A 15,868-nucleotide genomic window follows, 5' to 3' on the forward strand; every position below is an offset into this window, starting at 1 on the left:
AGGGAAAACAGCCAACAGCACGTTGCGTAATCAGGCGGTTACCCTTCCACGTACTGGCCACACCTGACGTTCCTTAACTTCTGTGATCTTACGAGAACAGGTGAGTCCAGCGAACCACGTCCCTTGACACCCAACCCTTTTAATTTCTCACTCCCGAATGTTATCATCTTTCTTTTCTTCTTTTTCCCCGGGTCAGAATGTTAATTATTGGATTTGGCAATGTTGATGGTAGAGGGTGTCCGGTTGCCCCTCCTGTCGTCACCCTGTCCCCCCCCCCCTCCCCTCCCACCCTGGACGGAATTAACGTACCCGACTTGTCTGGGTCTAGTGTTACCTCGTGTGAACGTGTGAGGCCATGTTCGAAATGTCTACGAATCATTTAACCGAGGCGGGCCGTAGGTACCAGCACGTTATTCACCTTCTCTGATGTGGGAAACCGCCTAAAAACCACGTTCAGGCTGAACGGCACACCGGCCTCGTCCGTCGGGAGGATTCGATCCAGTGCCGGCATGCCTTCCCAATCACGGAAGCAGCATGCTAACGCCCGCAGTTGTCCTGGTGGATTTCATTGTTGCATGTTGTGGTCAACATAAATTTATTTCTCTGTGTATTTTGAGTCACATAATTTGTAAACCTAAACGCTGATTCCCATTCCTTAGATAAAAATCTTTACCAGAAGAGACTAAAAAAGCCGACAAATACCGCAACGCATCTCTTTCTGACCTGCCTCTGGATCTGTGTTGGAGGGACGTCACTTTTCACCACTTGGCAATAATACTTAACGGGGAAGCACTCTGATTTTATTTGCTCTGTCAGTAAAATATCCTGGCGAAAGTGCTCTCCGTTTTCATCGCCCACATCAGCATAATTTTTCGTGAAGAAATCCAGGTGGAGTTAGAAAAAGAGCATATTTAATGCCATATTACACTCCTGGAAATGGAAAAAAGAACACATTGACACCGGTGTGTCAGACCCACCATACTTGCTCCGGACACTGCGAGAGGGCTGTACAAGCAATGATCACACGCACGGCACAGCGGACACACCAGGAACCGCGGTGTTGGCCGTCGAATGGCGCTAGCTGCGCAGCATTTGTGCACCGCCGCCGTCAGTGTCAGCCAGTTTGCCGTGGCATACGGAGCTCCATCGCAGTCTTTAACACTGGTAGCATGCCGCGACAGCGTGGACGTGAACCGTATGTGCAGTTGACGGACTTTGAGCGAGGGCGTATAGTGGGCATGCGGAAGGCCGGGTGGACGTACCGCCGAATTGCTCAACACGTGGGGCGTGAGGTCTCCACAGTACATCGATGTTGTCGCCAGTGGTCGGCGGAAGGTGCACGTGCCCGTCGACCTGGGACCGGACCGCAGCGACGCACGGATGCGCGCCAAGACCGTAGGATCCTACGCCGTGCCGTAGGGGACCGCACCGCCACTTCCCAGCAAATTAGGGACACTGTTGCTCCTGGGGAATCGGCGAGGACCATTCGCAACCGTCTCCATGAAGCTGGGCTACGGTCCCGCACACCGTTAGGCCGTCTTCCGCTCACGCCCCAACATCGTGCAGCCCGCCTCCAGTGGTGTCGCGACAGGCGTGAATGGAGGGACGAATGGAGACGTGTCGTCTTCAGCGATGAGAGTCGCTTCTGCCTTGGTGCCAATGATGGTCGTATGCGTGTTTGGCGCCGTTCAGGTGAGCGCCACAATCAGGACTGCAAACGACCGAGGCACACAGGGCCAACACCCGGCATCATGGTGTGGGGAGCGATCTCCTACACTGGCCGTACACCACTGGTGATCGTCGAGGGGACACTGAATAGTGCACGGTACATCCAAACCGTCATCGAACCCATCGTTCTACCATTCCTAGACCGGCAAGGGAACTTGCTGTTCCAACAGGACAATGCACGTCCGCATGTATCCCGTGCCACCCAACGTGCTCTAGAAAATGTAAGTCAACTACCCTGGCCAGCAAGATCTCCGGATCTGTCCCCCATTGAGCATGCTTGGGACTGGATGAAGCGTCGTCTCACGCGGTCTGCACGTCCAGCACGAACGCTGGTCCAACTGAGGCGCCAGGTGGAAATGGCATGGCAAGCCGTTCCACAGGACTACATCCAGCATCTCTACGATCGTCTCCATGGGAGAATAGCAGCCTGCATTGCTGCGAAAGGTGGATATACACTGTACTAGTGCCGACATTGTGCATGCTCTGTTGCCTGTGTCTATGTGCCTGTGGTTCTGTCAGTGTGATCATGTGATGTATCTGACCCCAGGAATGTGTCAATAAAGTTTCCCCTTCCTGGGACAATGAATTCACGGTGTTCTTATTTCAATTTCCAGGAGTGTACATTTGCAGTTCTTTACATGTGTACCTAGGGTTATGCACTTTTACTTTCTGCTTCGAATTTTCTTAGGAAACTCTTCAAAGCAGTATGGCAACTTGTCTCGCTGTTTTCTCCCCGTTTCCTTTAACGTTAAGTCAGTTTGAGTGTCTGTAAAAAACTCTCTGGTCTGCGAACCAATAAACACGCCTGCTTTCACTTTTGCAAAATTGAGCCTGAGTAGCTTTTGACGTAAGTAAGTGAATGAACATTTTTCATTTTAGATGGTAATCACTCTCTCTGGCCAACTTTTCTGCGAATAGTGATATCCCTAGCATGGCTATCCTGCTCACACAGAAAAATCTTCACTTGGTGTAGCCAACTGCAGTCCTAATAATGTGAATCATTTTAAAGTCCTCCTTAACTTCCCACTGGTAGCTTGCATAATCTTCTATTATCAGGATGATTCTCGTGTTTGAGTATCTTTGGTTGCCAATGGTAGCACATGCCACAGGTAAAAATGGAAAGTTGTTAACATTGTGTAAAAGTGCAGCTTTAAGACTTGTTTTCGAAGTGTCAGTAAACAGTCGCCACTGAGCAGGGCCGTGCATCATTCACTGAACACTTCGTAGTATCTATGACTATTCAGTGTACAAGGTTATCTTTCATTTTAAAGCACTGCTTGAATTCTTTATTTTTGTTCTGAAATGTGGGTACTTTCACTGTTCTAAACATGACAGCAAAAGTTATACCTGATTTTTAGAGATCCATTATGGCACCTTGCGAGTCTAGGAGGACAGGCTCTGGAGAGAGGTCTACATCTCCCGAACTGGACAGTTTTTCATCTACAGTTGAAGATCAGTCAGAGCTCACAGAAACCGTTTCCGGAGCTTTAGGAACCTTTTTTTCATTAGGTACGGGGCGAATTACAAAGCTCATATTAGGGTATATGAATCTTCTTTTAATTATTCATGGGGTTTCCTTTGGTAAGAGGGGACCATTGTGAGACAACATGATTGAAAGGCTCTGTCCAAATCATCAGGAATCCAAATGGCACATGACTTCCATTTAGATTCATCTACACATTGAATGTTACTGAATATGTAGTAAAGCACATGTGTTGTGCCCATTATTTTCATTATTTTTACCTGCAGCCCCTCCACCAACTCACCCCGCTATGTTATAGCCAAAAGATAAGAAATATGCCTTTTTTTCTATCAGAGTCTGAAAATTAACACTTTCTCGGAGCACATGCCACTCCATCGCGAATATAGCAAAAATTATCTCCATTATCAACACATTTAAGGAATATTGTTGCACCTGCATGTTAATAATAGATTGCCAGCTGAAAGTATATCACAACGCAATTTTTGTGAAAAGAATTCGAGAAATGTCGAAATATGGCAACTTTATTCTAGCAATTCTTTAAGCACTGAAGCACTTACCTCGCCATAACGCTATTGATGAACATGTGCACAGCATATAATCAGTCGCATGATGATGGGAGAAGCTAGATTCACTCGAAGCCCATAGGGAAGTGCCGTAAGAATGGCATGTATTTATTCAGCGCATTTATCGACTGCTACGGATTATCGCGGTCACATCGACTTTTACGGAAGTAAGTTGTGTGGATGAACCCTCGGAAATCAAGACATAATCAGAAAAAAAACCAGCTATGTGTGAAAAGCAAGAATATACACGTTCCAGTAACATTAATGTGACCACAGCCTATGTTCGACGCCAACGTACAATAGGCTCTCACAGATTGCAGGTGGTAGCACTAGCAGCGAAAGGTACACACGACTGAACAAAAAAAGGTTAATACACCTGGAAAGACGACGGTGATTTTGATCCGATGACGGCATAGGGCACCTGGGGGTTAGTAGATGTATTGATAATGGTTTCGAAGTCGTCCGCCTACAGATAATGCCAACGCCTATAGAACGCCATCTGTATCTACCCTATGATACGGAATGCTCACAACCGGAAGGCTAGTGAGGTGCAAACGTGTGAGGCAGGCAGGCAACCATGACACGGACATGCACACGTGCTTCCCACAGCCAACTGAGCGACTATGAAAGGGGTGAAATTGTGGGGCCTTTCAAATGAATTCTTCTGGAGCTTCACCACACATGTCGGAAGTGCTGCGTCAGTAGCGCAACGATCAGTGGCCACGTGAACATTCTCACACCCGTGGACGAGGTTCGGGACATCGAAGCAGCACAGACGCCCGCCAGGATCGTCATATTGTAAGGGCAGAAGTGGCAGATCGTACACCTACCACAGCGCAGATGTGTCAAAACGAATTGCTTGCGAACCGGTTATTACCAGTGGGCCTATGAGCGCGCACACCTCTAGCCCGTCTTCCATTCACGCCACAGCATCGACTGCACGCCTCGACTGGTACCGTCAGAGGATCACTTGGAAGGTGGTAGAGCTCACCGTGGTCTTCAGCGATGAAAGCAGATTCTGCCTGCATGTAAGTGATGATCGTTTGCCTGTACAACGTAGACCTACTGAGCGCTGACTCGTAGAGCGCATTCGTCCAAGACAAACTGGCCTCATCCCAGGCATTATAGTCTGGGGTGCGATAAGCTACAACTCTCGTTTATGTTTGGTGTTTCTGGAGGAGACGCTAAGCCTCGCTCGTTACGTGCAGAATGTTGTTAGGCCTTTTCTTTTTCGTTCTTGCAACAGACGCCAGGAAGGCATCTGGCCCAGACGGTATCCGCGTAAGATTTTATGTTGACTATGCTACAAATATGGCACCATTCTTATCCATCATCTATCAGAGAGCATTCGAACAGCGGAAAGTTCCACGGGACTGGAAGAAGGCCCAGGTCATAGCAATCTATAAAAAGGGTAGAAAATTGGATGCACATAATTACCAACCAATTTCACTGAGGTCGATTTGTTATAGAATCATGGAATATATTTTGTGTTCAGACATAATGACCTTTCTAGACTCTGAGAAGCTCATCTGCAGAAACCAACACGGTTTTAGGAAACAGCGGTCATGCGAGACACAGCTGGCCCTCTTTGTGCACGATACACAACAGGCTCTAGATACCGGGTCCCAGGTTGATGCCATATTTCTCGACTTTCGAAAGGCGTTCGACTCAGTTCCGCACTGTCGCTTGATCCAAAAAGTGCGCGCTTACGGCCTATCTGATGACATATGCGGTAGGATAGATATTTTTCTAACAGACAGGGAGCAGTATGTCGTCCTGAACGGGATGACTTCAACAGAAACAAGCGTAACTTCAGGTGTGCCCCAGGGCAGTGTAATAGGTCCGCTGCTTTTTACGATTTACACAAACGATCTGGTTGATAGTATTGACAGCGACAGTAGACTGTTTGCCAGTGATGCTGTAGTCTACAGGGAAGCAGTATCACACGAAAGTTGTGAACAAATCAGTGAGGATTTGCAGAAAATAAATGCGTGGTGTAATGACTGGCAGTTATTTCTCAATATTAGTAAGTGTAACCTACTGCGTAAAACAACGCGAAACTCCCCGTCAATGTACGAGTACAAAATAAATGCCCAGTCTTTTGCAAGTGGTAACATCCGTCAAGTATCTGGGTGTGACTATTCGAAATGATCTCAAATGGAATGATCAGATTACACAAGTAACTGGCAATACGAATTGTAGATTGCGGTTCATTGGTAGAATCCTGAAGCGATGCAGTCCTTCAACAAAGGAAATAGCTTACAATACGTTAGTTCGGCCAGTCTTAGAGCATTGTTCGTCTGTATGGGACCCGTACCAGTTGGGTCTGATTCAAGAGATTGAGAAGATGCAAAGACGAGCGGCAAGATTCGTGACTGGTATATTTAGCCATCGCTACAGCGTTACAAATTTCATAGAAAGTTTGATGTGGGACACACTTGCAGATAGACGGCGCACTAAGCGGAAGGGGCTGCTCACTAAATTCGGAAATACGATCTTCGAAAAAAATGGTTCAAATGGCTCTGAGCACTATGGGACTTAACATCTCAGGTCATCAGTCCCCTAGAACATAGAACTAATTAAACCTAACTAACCTAAGGACATCACACACATCCATGCCCGAGGCAGGATTCGAACCTGCGACCGTAGCGGTCGCGCGGTTCCAAACTGAAGCGCCTAGAACCGCATGGCCACTACGACCGGCAATCCGATCTTCGGCGAGGACGTAGAGCATATATTATTACCACCAACTTTCAAATCGCACAGTGATCACCCATCAAAGATAAGGGAAATTACTGCTCGTACTGAGGCGTTCAGACAGTCGTTTTTCCCTCGGGCGATCCGCGAGTGAAACAGACGGGGGGAAATATGACTTTGGAGCGAATTGTGCCCTCCGTCACACACCGCTTGGTGGCTAGCGGAGTATATATGTAGATGTAGATGTAGGAAGATGATGTGTTATTCCAACAGGATAATGCTCGCCCCCACGCTGCCCGCGTAACTCAACGTGCTCTGCAATACGTGCAGCAAATTCCCAGGCCAGCACTATCTCCAGACTTGTCTCTAATCGAGCTCGTACGGCATGTGATGGGACGAGAAGTGACTTGTGCGACTCTTCACGTGCAGCAAATTCCCAGGCCAGCACTATCTCCAGACTTGTCTCTAATCGAGCTCGTACGGCATGTGATGGGACGAGAAGTGACTTGTGCGACTCTTCACGTGCAGCAAATTCCCAGGCCAGCACTATCTCCAGACTTGTCTCTAATCGAGCTCGTACGGCATGTGATGGGACGAGAAGTGACTTGTGCGACTCTTCACGTGCAGCAAATTCCCAGGCCAGCACTATCTCCAGACTTGTCTCTAATCGAGCTCGTACGGCATGTGATGGGACGAGAAGTGACTTGTGCGACTCTTCACGTGCAGCAAATTCCCAGGCCAGCACTATCTCCAGACTTGTCTCTAATCGAGCTCGTACGGCATGTGATGGGACGAGAAGTGACTTGTGCGACTCTTCACGTGCAGCAAATTCCCAGGCCAGCACTATCTCCAGACTTGTCTCTAATCGAGCTCGTACGGCATGTGATGGGACGAGAAGTGACTTGTGCGACTCTTCACTCAACAACTCTTGCAGATCTACTTGAACAGCTCGAGGCGTGGCTTAACGTATACCAAGACAGTATTAGTCATCTGACGATAGACTAGATACCAGAGTCAGCGCCCCGATTGCCGCCTGTGGAAGCTGTACCACGTACTAATGTGGGTGTTTCAGCATGGGTCGATACCTGGTAACTGAGAACCGCTTGTGCTACTCATCTGTAAATGCAATAATATCATGTACTGCACACGCACTGTTGCAACGATAAATCTTCAGTGAATTGGAAACCTCTAAAAGGGTGTACTAATTTTTTACGGCAGTGTATAAAGCTTGTGGGTGGGAGGTGGGGGGGGGGGGGGATGGAGGATGCCGTAAACAGTGTAGTCGTTGCGGAAACGGAGCCATTTATCTGACGCCCAACATTGCATGATCATTGGCTTTCGGGCCAAGAGTGGAAGCGTTTTCGAAACGGCTGAGTTTGTAAACTATACACATGCCACCGCGGTCAGTGTGTGCAGCGAATGGCAAAATGGCGCTACCCAAAACCGGCACCAAGACAATTGTGGTGCACCAAGGGCCGTAAGTGACAGTACCGCCAAGATGAGCCGTTCATCGGTGACGAAGGCTGGAATTTGCATGTCAGTATCGCAACCGGACATCCACTGAGTTGCGACAGGGGGCTTTTTCAGATGAGACACGTTTTATGTTCCATCAGCAGGCGGCTATTGGCGTGCACGGCCCAGCAGCAATCGTCGGAAGGGTCCAGGCCAGAGGAGTGAGTGTTATGGTCCGTGGTATGTTTTCGTGATATTCTCTGGGTCATCTCGTCATTTTGGAAGGTATGATGCAATACATCAACACAACTATGCATCTATTCTTGGGGTCCATGTCCACTCCTTTATGCAATTTGTTTTTTCCCTCAGCATGATGACATCTACGAGCAGGGCACTGCAGTGTGTCACGCAGTCGCATTTTAAGCGCGTGGCACCCGATATTTAGCGAAAAAAGCGTAATTACCAAAAACAATTATAATTCAAGTCCAGACCAAATATGCGAAATTTAACGACAGTGGCACCAAATTAACAAGGCTTAGCTCATTTCATTTTGCTAACATTTTGTGTGTTGAACATAATAATTTGCAAAAGTTGTAAGGTCTGTATAATTCACGACATATTTAAGCACACTCTACATCTACATCTACATCCATACTCCGCAAGCCACCTGACGGTGTGTGGCGGAGGGTACTTTGAGTACCTCTATCGGTTCTCCCTTCTATTCCAGTCTCGTATTGTTCGTGGAAAGAAAGATTGTCGGTATGCCTCTGTGTGGGCGCTAATCTCTCTGATTTTATCCTCATGGTCTCTTCGCTAGATTTACGTAGCAATATACTGCTTGACTCCTCGGTATGTTCTCGAAACTTCAACAAAAGCCCGTGCCGAGCTACTGAGTGACTCTCCCACAGAGCCTGCCACTGGAGTTTATCATTTCCGTAGCGCTTTCGCGATTACTAAATGATTCTGTAACGAAGCGCGCTGCTCTCCGTTGGATCTTCTCTATCTCTTCTATCAACCCTATCTGGTACGGATCCCACACTGGTGAGCAATATTCAAGCAGTGGGCGAACAAGCGTACTGTAACCTACTCCCTTTGTTTTCGGATTACGTTTCCTTAGGATTCTTCCAATGAATCTCAGTCTGGCTTCTGCTTTACCGACGATCAACTTTATATGATCATTCCATTTTAAATCATTCCTAATGTCTACTCCCAGATAATTTATGGAATTAACTGCTTCCAGCTGCTGACCTGCTATATTGTAGCTAAATAAGAAAGGATCTTTCTTTCTATGTATTCGCAGCACATTACACTTGTCTACATTGAGATTCAGTTGCCATTCCCTGCACCATGCGTCAATTCGTTGCAGATCCTCCTGCATTTCAGTACAATGTTCGATTGTTAAAGCCAATTGCTGCTTATCTAACATTATTTTTTAAACTGTTTTCTATTGGCCTGTGTTTTATGCTGTCGTGATAGACTTCTTTCTTCGGGTTCAAATGATGGCGACACACGTTTCCGTTGGCTGGTATTTCTCACCTGTCCTGCATGTTGGCGACACATGTCCTTGCCTAAGTATGTAAGCGCTGGCTAGAAACTGTCTACTGGTTAATACATCAACAAAAATTTCCTACATTTGATGCCTCACCACGAAGATGATCTTAAAGTAGCTCCGAAAGAAATAAAAATCACGTGTCTTTTTGGTAGGGTTGCAACTACCAGTTTATATTTATCCTGTGTCAGAAGAAAGCGAATATTTAATTGACAATTAAAGTGTTCGCTTCAGTGAAACGATTTTATTTATGAAAGCAAATGATCGCGTATAGGCGCCACCGTTTTCCAGTCGGCGAGAGTGACAATGTCGCGCTGCGGCAGTGGGAGTACACACTCAGACATGTGGCGCCATCACCCCCTTTTCGCCACCTCGATTGCTACATGTTTCCAGGTCTCTTTGTAATTTTCTACGATCCTCTCGTGAATTCAACAGTTCATTTGATAGTTACGTATGGTGATTCCTGCATTGACTAATTACTATCTCTGTATGTCACTAGTTTGTCCAGCCAGTGAAAGCTGATCTCGGCTATATGTTTGTAGATTCCAGAAGAACGTGTCCTACTGCTTAACATTCGTCCTCTGTGCACTTTCCTAATTAATTGGGATCCTCTGGAAGTAGTAATGGCGCTGATAGCGTTCCACGAAGGGAGTGAGTAACATCTCCATTAAAATTTCTGACCGTTTGAAAATGTCCGCTCAACAGACAGGACCGATTGCCACGGCCTGAGAACTGTGACGCAAGCTCCTTAACTCTGGAACACTAAAGGGGGGGAAAATGTTACGTTTTCACAAAACTAACATTAATTTTACTTCTGCACATTTCCATCAAAAGAAGTAATTTATTGTTTATTCACTAGTTAATCACAATTATACGGTCTCCAGTGGTATGAGCCGGCCTCTGTGGCCGAGCGGTTCTAGGCGCTTTAGTCCGGAACCGCGCTGCTGCTATGGTCGCAGGTTCGAATCCTGCCTCGGGCGTGGATGTGTGTGATGTCCTTAGGTTAGTTAGGTTTAAGTAGTTCTAAGTCTAGGGGACTGATGACCTCAGATGTTAAGTCCCATAGTGCTTAGAGCCATTTGAACTATCTCCAGTGGTATGCCACAAACAAAATAAGTACAAAATGTCTTGTTTTACACCCTATACTGACAGTATCAGATTGGACGGAACAGCGAATTGGTACTATACTGACAATACCAGAGTGGCGTGAACCGCGAATTGGTACCAGTTGTGGGGTATGGTAATTAGGATTAAGGATACAGCAGAGGGGTTATATTAACTAGAACAATATTTCATACCGAATTCAGTGGCAGTTCGTAACCATGCATTTGGAAATATCTCGCAAATGCTCTTTTGCCAACTCTCGTATACTGCTGCTTTTGTTACCGGATACCTTCACCCGTGTCAGTTTTCGCTACTAATTATGATACGCCCTGGGTAAAAATCTGGTGTGCGGAGATTTGCCACGCCGGACATTTGCCATGATTTTACCTGCTCTGCAGGGTTAGGTCCCTTGTCTCCCCTTCCTCCTCCTCATCGCTGATCGTTGTCGCGCAGTAAAGCTACTTACTGAGCCTTCCCGCTGGTTTACTTAACATAGGGCCAGAATCTCTTTGGATTTTCCGTCACATTTCTAGAGAGACTTTCGTTGTGCAAACTATTAAATGCATCTCGCATTGAAATCCGCACCAAATTTCGAGCCTCAGTAAAACTTCGCCAATCTTGGAGATTTTGCGTTCGCCTAAATTATACGTGCCTTTTTCGGTGCTCCTGCGACAGCTTTCTGTCGTGTTTTGTGTACCATGGGGGATCAGTTACGTCTCTTATTTATTTATTTGGTATGAATCTCTCGAGTGCTGTTGGTACTATTTCTTTGAACTTAAGCCACATATGGTCTTCACTTACATAGTTTGGAAGGATTGGAGACTGTCTCATAGAAAGACGTCAACCGAATTTTTAGCTGCTTTTATAAACAGATATATTTCGCGTTTAGTTTTGGTGAATTTCTTTGTTACGGAATTGAGCCTCGCTGCGACTGTGTGTTCACTAATCCCTGTATCCGTCATGATGCTCAGGATTATTTGTGGCTAAGAGGTCAAGTGTGTTTTCGTAACCATTTACAATCTGAATGGCCTCGTGAACTAATTGTCCAAAATCATTTTAAAAAAAGCATTTTGAACAATTACGGAAGTTGTTTTCTGTCTACAATAGGGTCTGAAAATGTATTTTTGTCAACATACGGAAGGAAGATTGCAGTCACTGCCAACTATAATTGTATGAGTAGCGTACCTACTTGTGATGAGACTCAAGTTTTCTTTGAACTGTTCAGCAACCGTTTCATCTGAGACCGGGGGTCGGTAAAAGGAGCCAGTTATTAATTTATTGCGGTTGTCGAATATAACCTCTGCCCATACTAACAAGGGAACCTCCCCATCGCACCCCCCTCAGATTTAGTTATAAGCTGGCACAGTGGATAGGCCTTGAAAAACTGAACGCAGATCAATCGAGAAAACAGGAAGAAGTTGTTTGAAGTATGAAAAAAATAAGCAAAATATACAAACTGAGTAGTCTACGCACATCATATGCCACATCAAGGGCATCTTGAGCTCACGAGCGCCGTGGTCCCGTGGTTAGCGTGAGCAGCTGCAATACGAGAGGTCCTTGGTTCAAGTTTTCCCTCGAGTGAAAATTTTAATTTTTTATTTTCAGACAATTATTATCTGTCCGTCCGTCCGCCCGATGCGATCACTTTTTTGGGAGTGATTATCACATCCACAAGAAAACCTAAATCGTGCAAGGTAGAAGAATCTTTTTACCCATTCGCCAAGTGTACAAGTTAGGCGGGTCGACAACATATGTCGTCACCAGTGTCGTATAGAATATATCAGACGTGTTTTCCTGTGGAGGAATCGGTTAACCTATGACCTTGCGATCAAACTTTTTCGGCTCCCATTGGATAGGCACGTCCTTTCGTCTACTAATCGCACGGTTTAGCGGTGCGGTCGCAAAACACAGGCACTAAAATTATTACAGTGAACAGAGACGTCAATGAACGACCGGACAGATAATAATTGTCTGAAAATAAAAAAATTAAAAATTTCACTCGAGGGAAGACTTGATCCAAGGACCTCTTGGACTGCAGTTGCTCACGCTAACCACGGGACCACGGGGCTCATAAGCTGATATTCTCCGAATGTTGCATATCATGTGCATAGACCACTCAGTTTGTGTATTTTGCTTATTTTTTTCATACTTCCACACAACTTCTTCCTGTTTTCTCGAGTGATCTGTGTTCAGTTTTTCAAGGCCTATCCACTGTGCCAACTTATAACTACATCTGAGGGGGTTGCGATGGGGAGGTTCCCTTGTAAGTCACAGGAACTATCTGCTTCAATGTCGCTTGTGAGCTGAAATACATGTTACATTATTTTTCCTTAAGTTGTGCTTCTTGTTTCTGTTGTAGTTCAGATCATTACAATTACGGCTTTTCCCTCCAAAACCTAGGATGCTATCTCTGTGACCCTGTAAATAGCAGATATAAATGGTTCAAATGGCTCTGAGCACAATGGGACTCAACTGCTGAGGTCATTAATCCCCTAGAACTTAGAACTAGTTAAACCTAACTAACCTAAGAACATCACAAACATCCATGCCCGAGGCAGGATTCGAACCTGCGACCGTAGCGGTCTTGCGGTTCCAGACTGCAGCGCCTTTAACCGCGCGGCCACTTCGGCCGGCAGCAGATATAAACAACGCAGAACAACAACGTATGTTACAAGCATAGCATTCTGTATTACTTCATTTCCTTATTTCTAACATTTTAAAATTGTACGTCGACTTTAGATGACATGCCAATCATAGTTGTTCTTATCTCTATTTAGTGAACGTATTTTCAGTAATGTTTTGAACATTGTCTCGCTACCCTATATTAACTAGTGTTTCGCCGCAAAGGACATCGGATTTTAGAGAGTAAATTAATATGGAGTATGCCGTTCTTCTTTTCAAACATTCACATTTCCATTTCTTCTTTCCTTATTGTCTTCTGGACATGCAGTTGTTGTAATTAAAGTAGGCACAAATGCAGTGATCAATAAGAAATGATTTAGCGTACATTCGCATTCTCTTTACATAGTTACTTTCTTGTTGCTCCCCTGCCGATGGACTATTTCTATCGCAATCAGTAAGCTTGAAAGGAAGCTACCGTACAGACTGAGGGATCTATATTTATACTTGGCAGAACTAATTACATACTGACATAATCGTCGCTATTGCTTTCATTTCCCAAAAGTTATAAATATTTCGATTTCGGAAAAGAAGCTCTGTATTTCGCCAAGATGTCGAAGAAGAAGATCCCTTACGTACCGGTTGTATCGAGTAAGATGTGGAGACGGCGGTTTGAAAGCGGACAGAAGAAACGATGAAGGGCGTCCCTTACCTGAGGGATTGCTAATCAAGCTACCTGGCGAAGGGGCAAGTGTGGCAAATGTCCGGCGTGGCAAATGTCTGGCGTGGCAGATGTCCGGCATTCAAAAATCTTGCTCTTGCCCGCGCTTGGTCGCGTGGGCCGTAAACCGGTCCTGGCTATCGCATTTTCCTGTGCTGCGGTGGTGATTTAAAGCATCCCATTCGTAATGGTCGCCTGTCTCGCGTAAATGGCAACGGCAACTTCTTTCTGGAACTGTAACGTTTGCAGAATCAACTAATAAAACGGCTCATAACATTCTGAAAGACGTCACCATGACTCATGCATGCCACTTCTTAGAGACCTAGCGGACCGGAAATAACTGCCCAACGATAACGATGCGACGGCTGTCAGTTCCAAACGATGCAACAGCACAAAGTTTCGCCATACCGCAGAAAGTAATTTCACGCACGTAAACAATCTCTCTCTCTCTCTCTCTCTCTCTCTAACCGTCTGGTGATAGCGTTGCGGTGTGCTGACTCAGTATTGCACTGGCACACGGGAGTGACGTAATGTGCCGATATTTACGTTCACACATTCCCGCATTATTCACAATACAAAGTTTTCACCAGCCGCATTCTCATGTATGGAGACGCTGAATGAACCTCCATTCCTCCAAAACGATACCGTTACGTTGTAAACCTTGATTAACAAGCACTCTGTGTCCCGTATCACCTTTCTCCTGCGTATGGTTGCCAGATGTCCCGGTTTCCCGGGACAGTCCCGGTTCAGATGAAAGAAATCCATGTCCCGAACAACACTTTCGGGACGGCAATTTGTCCTGGATTTCGGATTTCAGAGAAATATTCCTCTACTATCTATTTTTCTCCACATTCTTGCGTGCATCTCCAGCTGTTAAGCTAAATATCGAAAGTTTTTATTCATCAACAACTACATCATACTCCGCAAGCCACCTAATGGTGTGTGTTGGAGGGTACTTTCGGTACCACTGTCTGATCCCTCCAACCCTGTTCCACTCGCGAATTGTGCGTGGGAAGAATGATTGTCGGTAAGACTCTGTATTGGCTCTAATTTCTCGAATTTTCTCCTCGTGGTCAATAAGCGAGATGAATGTGGGGGAAGTAATATGTTGTCTGACTCCTCTTGAAAAGTGCTGTCCCGAAATTTCAATAGTAACTCTCTCCGTGAGGCACAACACCTCCCTTGTACCGTCTGCTAGTGGAGTTTGTTTAGCATCTCCGTAACGCTCTCTCGCCAGCTAAACGATCCCGTGACGAAACGCGCCGCTCTTCGTTGGATCTTCTCTGTCTCCTCTGTTTCCTACCTGATAGGGATCCCAGATAGATGAACAATACTCAAGAATCGGACGAACTTACATTTCCGTAAGATTCTTCTGAAGTATCTGAGTCTGGTGTCTGCTTTTCCCACTGTCTGTGTTATGTGGTTATTCCACATAAGATCGCTCTGGATAGTTACGCGTAGATATTTTACGGCAGACGCTGTCTCCAGCTGTTTGTCATCAATAATGTAGCTGTACGGTAGTGGTCTTCTTTTCCTATGTATGCGCATTATGTTAAATTTATTTACGTTCAGGGTCAACTGCCAGAGTCTGCACCATTCATCAATTCTGTGCAGGTCGTTCTGCAAATTCTTACTATCTTCTGGCGTTGCTACTTTGGTATAAACAACTGCATCATCTGCGAATAGCCTTAAAGAGTATCCGACGCTTTCTACCAGATCATTTATATATATTGTAAACAGCAACGGTCCTGTCACACTTCCCTGTGGTACTCCGGATATTACCTTTACACCTGTCGATTTAGTTCCGTTAAGAGCGACATGTTGAATCTGCAAGAAAGTCTTGATTCTAATCGCAGGTCTGCTCCGATACTCCATAAACTCGTTTTTTTTTTGTTTTAATTAAACGGCAATGCGGGACGGTGCCAAATGTCTTACTGAAAACAAGGAACACG

Source organism: Schistocerca americana, chromosome 2 (assembly GCF_021461395.2).
Source record: "Schistocerca americana isolate TAMUIC-IGC-003095 chromosome 2, iqSchAmer2.1, whole genome shotgun sequence".
Lineage (NCBI taxonomy): Eukaryota > Metazoa > Arthropoda > Insecta > Orthoptera > Acrididae > Schistocerca > Schistocerca americana.